The sequence below is a fragment of the Otolemur garnettii genome, unplaced genomic scaffold, assembly GCF_000181295.1.
Source record: "Otolemur garnettii isolate 467f Iridium unplaced genomic scaffold, OtoGar3 scaffold00025, whole genome shotgun sequence".
Taxonomy (NCBI): domain Eukaryota; kingdom Metazoa; phylum Chordata; class Mammalia; order Primates; family Galagidae; genus Otolemur; species Otolemur garnettii.
Genome location: NW_003852420.1, coordinates 889,197 through 895,419, shown reverse-complemented (window position 1 = coordinate 895,419; position 6,223 = coordinate 889,197). Strand labels below are relative to the sequence as shown.

Sequence of the window (6,223 nt, the reverse complement as noted above, 5' to 3'; positions counted from 1 at the left end):
AAGATTGCCCAGCCTTGCTGACAGGCTCTGATAAGCCGCTTTTTCTGTGCCCTCCACCACTGAGGGGATGTCACTATACTGAAATTGGTGCTTTTCTCTGGAGAAGCTGCTTCGTGTCTATGCAACATGACCCAGGCTTCAGTTCCTTTAGTCCCATGGACCTTGATCATTAGACCAGTTTTGTCTCTTTTAACATCTCTAATTGTCATAGTACAGACTTTGCATATTCTTTGGACAGACTTGGTATATTCATATACCTATTAAAAATTTCAGAGTTAACATTTTTCTTCCCAGAGTTTTTTTTTTTTTTTTTTTTTTTGGCATTTTAAGAGACCAGGTCTTGCTTTGTCACTCAGGCAGAGTGCAGTGGTGCATGGTCATACGTAGCTCAGAGCAACCTCGAACTCCTGGGCTCAGCAATCTTCCTGCTTCAGCCTCCCACGTTATCGGGACTACAGGCGCACTGCCACCATGACCAGTTTTTTTTGTTTTTTGTTTTTTGTAGATATAGGGGCTAGCTATTTCTCAGGCTGGTTCTCAGAAATTTTTGTTTTTAAAGACCTCTTCATATTATCTGTTTATTTTATATACACTTACGTGAGGAGTTTTTCATATAGTAATAGCTACAATGACAAAATACATTGACCATCTGGGGAGGCATATTTCTAAAATATCTCCCATCAGAAAAACCAAGCAGGGTTCCTAGAAGTTGTTTCACTTATGCTCACCAATAACCTTATGCTCAGCTGCAACTGTGCAGACTGCTGCTGTCCGGTGGCGACTGTCTCCGCCTCACCTGTGACAGAAAGGGGACTGAGGTCCTTTTGCAGTTTCTAAGCGTGATGATTGGGTTTTCATGCGCAGGCGTGAGACGCGCCGCCCATAAATCTTGCTACGACAGCCGCACATTATCCGTCTGACGTGAAAAAAAAAAAATGTAAAAAAAGAAAGGTGATTGAACTTGGTGATCTCTAATAATACCTACAAATGGGCAGCTCTGCTGTTCCATGAGAAGAGAAAACAAAAGGCAGAAGCAGAAATGCAGGCAGCTGATTAGCACAGAGCGTTACTGGGCTTTCCTTTTATAGCTCCCAGTCCTCTGTTTCATCTAGCTTTCCTTTTGACTTTCCAAAAGATGAAATCCAAGAAACTCTTAAGTTTCACCCTCCAAGGGTACAGTGGGTCAATATCAGTGACATTGAGGACTTCAAAATAATTAAGTTCTAGAAATATCAGGAACAGAGCAGAATTAATTATATATGTCTTTATCAAATTACGGAGCTTGTGAGTGGTTGACAAGGGCATCTTGGCCCATCATCTACCATGAGGTCACCTCGGCTGGACTAACTGGCGTACTCTAGGGGAGCCCGAGCCAGCGGGGCCCTGAGTTTCTTTCAGTCCTCAAACATATTAACACTTGCCATTACTGGGCAAACTGCTTCTAATCACAGAGCACAGGGACTCAGTTCACGAGGGGGAGAATTCTGAGGTCAAAATTGGAGTAAAAAAGGCTTTTTGGTTCTCCCAAGCTTCTGGACTTCATTACAGTAATTGACTTTCCCATTTACAGTTAAATACTTTTATGAAAGGAAGACTTAAAGATCTGGGGAACTGTGTGTCATTGTTAAATAGTCCGTTTTGCTCTGTGACTTCAGAAGGAAGTTCAGAAGAATTAAAATCGTTGTTCTTCCTAACACCCACCATTAACATGCGGGTGCACATGCAGCCCCACATACTATGTCTTTTAATTCGGACTGACACATGTAACACATTTTGACTGTTAATAAAAATGTTAATCATAACAATTTTTTATTACTAAAAGCATATGTAATATACATATTTTTATAAAGTAAAAAATGATGCAACAAAATAATAATTATTCCATCTGACATCCTTGTTACACATAAATTTGTATTACAAATATCTCTGTGTGTCTCTGTCTCTATATCTCTGTTTGTTTTTCTCTTACTAAACACACTCCCTGGGTGATTTCAAAAGAAATAACTCATTTTACAGCTTGTTAGTATCTGCACAAAAATTCTTTTGGTTAGAATTTCTCACTTTTAATGATAATATTAGAATTGTTCCTACCACTGTTCTACTATAATTGAATTTTTTTATTAGTCATCTTTCACCATCTGTTTAATGTCAATGGATTTTTCATTCTTAGACCCTGAATTGAAATGAATTTTTACATATACACAATGGGGACCACCAGTTCCCACTGCAATGATGCTCCCTATCGCCGATATACAATTTCATTTAAGACAAAATAGCAGCACCAGCAGAAAATAAGTGCAGTCTTCTCCTTTGTAAGTTGTAATTGAGGTTATGGCATAGCATATTGCCTGTGGCAGAATCTATTACCAAGAAATGGAGACCATGATTTGATGCTGGCTGCAGTGTAAGCAAAATGAATTAATTATTAGCAGCACAGAATTGAAGGAAAATACAGGGTTTCCTAAAGTGAAATATATTGGCATTTTAAAGAAGAAACCATAGCAAGACACTTATTGATGAATCATTCAGTCGTTTTTTCTCCACTTGCCTTGCCTTTTGGAATTTTTATATGCTTAATTTTAAGACAGCTATTCATAAATTAAGTCACACTTTGCTCAGAATCCATAGAAATATTTCACAGTGTACATATTTTGTTCTTCTCTAATTTGAAGTTCACATGTTTTAACATATGACTTACTGTCACTTTGACAGGTGAGTGGTAAACTAATGATTGGACTAGAATAGCTTCAATATTATTCTTTAATGGAAAAGTAACTTTTTTCTTGATCAACAATAGCTCAAAGAAGGAAAAATGAAACTTTTTTGAGAGTTTATGAACCTTTACAACTTTATTTCATAAATTATGAACTTTAATGTGTATAGCATTGGTGATTATTTAGAAAAATTAAAAATCTTCATAGCAGCAAACTATATGTTTATTTGGATTTCTTTGCTTTGTAGGTGGTTTGCCATTTCATTTAAATTTCATTCAATTTATTAACACTGATTTTTCACTTTTAAATCTTACTATTCAAAAACAAAATACAATTATATTTTGGCAAATTTATTTATTCATTTATTTATACAGAGTCTCACTCTATTATCCCAGGCTAGAGTACCCTGGTGTCACCCTACTTCACAGCAACCTCAAACTCCTAGGTTCATGCAATCTTCCTGCCTCAGCCTCCTCTGTAGCTGGGACCACAGGCACCCACCACGCCTTCCCAGCTAGTTTTTCTATCTTTAGTAGAGACAGGGAGGATCTCATTCTTGCTCAAGCTAGTCTTGAAATCCTGAGCTCAAGCCGTCCTCTTGCCTTGGCTTCCCTAAATGCTAGCATTGATTATGGGCCTGAGCCATCATGCTGGCCTATTTTTATTTTTTTCTAAGAATAGGTAGCTATTTGATTGTTTTTAATTTTTAGATAATGTTTCTACATAATTGAAATGAAATTGTTTGCTTGCATTAAAGTTACTTGCATTCTTTTGGGACGGGATGTTCTATCTCTACCAAATATTTGCCCAGGAGTTATGCACATTGTGTACATTGACTTTTCTTTTCTTTTTTTTTTTTTATTAAATGATAGCTGTATACATTAATGCAAACATGGGGTACAGTGTCGTGTTTTCATATACAATTTGAAATATTTTCATCAAACTGGTTAACATAGACTTTGTGTCATTTACTTAGTTATTGCACATTGACTTTTCTTTAAGGTGTGGAGATTTGAGCAGATGACTTTCTCAGCATCTAGACAAATAGAATTCAGGGTTCAAGGGCACTCCTACAACGTGCCTATGGTAAACTGCAAATATATAGTTTTTCTCCTTTACCAATGTTCAGTAACATAAGTCTGTGGAAAACACTCAAGTGCCAAAGTAAAAAGTCCACATACTGGGAAAGAGGAGACCTCTGGCAAAGCCCCTTATTTCAGAGGCTTTTATCTGAGACTGCTCTCTGAACTGAGGTGGGATCTTCCTCTTGATTCCCACCAGTCATTCGGATCCTCTGAACCTATGACCTCCATGAAAACTGTGTTCTTCGGAACAAGCCAGCAGGAAAGCTGCCTCTGTCACAGTGACCAGTGATTGTGCTGTGGTCGTTCTTCAAACTTCCTTTTCAGTTGCCCTCTAGGGGTTGCCATCTTTGATAGGATCTAACCAAAGAGTGAAGAAGTAAAGGAGGTGGGTGGTGCAGGTGTGTGTGTGTGTGCATGCACATATGTGCCTGTGAGTTCAAGTGTTGACCATGGATAGTGAAGGGTAAATTCTAGTACCTCGACAATAATTTTTACACAAAAAATCTTGGTTCTTAAGTTGATGTCTGGGGAGCTCTGTAGGGTCTTTTGATGAGCTTCAGGGGGTCCAAAGACCCCTTAAAATACTGTAGATGTACAATATACCAGATTCTCAGAGGGAAATTCTACCTCTTGCAGTATTATGGTTGCCTCAAATTTTGGTTGCTGGATATTTTCTGTTTCTTTAAGGGAAACTAAGAGTTTTTCTGCTTACCTTCAGGTAATCTTGGTATGTATGAGTGATGGGTTATACTTTAAAATCCAGGTCTACTGAATTTATAATTAAATTCCTCTTAGGTTTTGGGAATGACTTGTCTATCTGTTATCATTTCAGTTTCACTTACTTTCTTTTATCCTTTTTTTTTTTTTGAGTTTTATATTTAGGACTGGGAAATAATAATTCTATGGGCTATCAACCAGGTGCCACATTAAAAGTAGTCTCTTTCTGTTAAGATTAAATATTGATCACTTGAATGATCATACTTGCTAAAAGGTTTATGCATATTATCCAAACTGTTATAAAAATTTAGTGAAAAGCTCCATATTATAATTTGCCAGAGGTTACACAGCTAGGAAGTAACGGAGCCAGGATTCAAACCTAGGTCTCTGTTTTTAAATGTCATGCTCTTAACCACTGTACTGTGATGCTGGCCATGGTGGATAAAAATACCTTCCAATTTTCACACTTTTTTGTGTCATATATCTTACAAGAGCCTGAACATTTCTTTTTTTCTCTACGGGGGCTTAAGAGAAACAAAAAGTGTACCTTAGCAAATTATTGAAACCCAGTTCACAAAGGTAAGAATTTCAGGGAGAATTTCAGGTTGTCTCCTTGTTAGGTTTTTGTTGATATTCTGATTTGGGGCTACTACTTTCTCTACATGTGACCTCAGACTCAATAATCTGACATCTCTATGCTTTAATTCCTTTGTGTCCAAAGGCCCTAGAGTCATTGTGAGGATTTGATGAGTTTATACAAATAAAAAATTAAAAGCAGTCCCTGGTACATGGTTAGCATTCAACAAAAGAAGCTAGCCATTATTATAGTTATAAAACTCAAACAGAAAGTCTTATTTCCTGAGAGCATCTAGTATATCTTTATATAAATGAAAATGATAATGATTCATTCAGAATGATATTTTATGTCTGAAATTTACTTTTCCCCTCCTTTATTTTTCTACATTCCACAGAGATAGAAAAAAAACAAAGTATTTTCTACTCTCACACATCCTTTAACACAACACTTCTGATACCAGCTACGTGGGGTTTCTCTCCACACACCCACAGTCAGTTCTCTAGTGGACATCAACTGGTTGTCGTATAATTCACTTCCATTCTGACACAGTCTGCCTAGTTAGAGTCAGATCCCACAAGTTAAGGTTTCGGTCTCATGAGACTGCCTTCTACTTCAGATGCCAACTACAAGCCCTAGTTGCGACCTGTACTTCTGATCTACTGGCTAAAAATTAAGGTCACCAGAACCTCCTTCTCCAGTTTGATTAATTTGCTATAGTTGCTCACAAAAGTCAAGGAAATGCTTTACTATCATTTATTCCTTTATTACAAAGACTATTTTAAAGGATACAAATGGACAGCCAGATGGAAGAGATGCACAGAGCAAGGTATGGGGGAAGGGGTGTGGAGCTTCCATCCCTCTCAGGGCATGACCCTTTCGGTCAGTTTTTATGGGGTCTTCATTATGTAGGGCAATACCGATCACATCATTAGCTGTTGCTGACCAACTCAACCTTCAGCCCTTCTCCCCTCCCCAGAAGTCAGGGAGTAAGGCTGAAAGTAGCAACTCTCTAATCCTGCCTTGATCTTTCCAGGCACCACCCCCTATTTTGAAGCTACCTAGGGGTCCCCAGCCAGGAGCCAGCTCATTAGCATGCAAAAGACATTGTACTAGAGATTCTGTATTTTAGG

The 6,223-nt window shown here is 37.8% G+C and overlaps 1 non-coding gene across 1 annotated transcript; it reads left to right on the top strand.

Annotated features, from left to right (window-relative positions):
* Nucleotides 1-818: 818 nt before the first annotated feature.
* On the top strand, nucleotides 819-922 carry LOC111724751. The gene has a single exon (XR_002772988.1). It is a non-coding gene; the product is annotated as a small nucleolar RNA U13 (small nucleolar RNA).
* The last annotated feature ends 5,301 nt before the right edge of the window (nucleotides 923-6,223 follow it).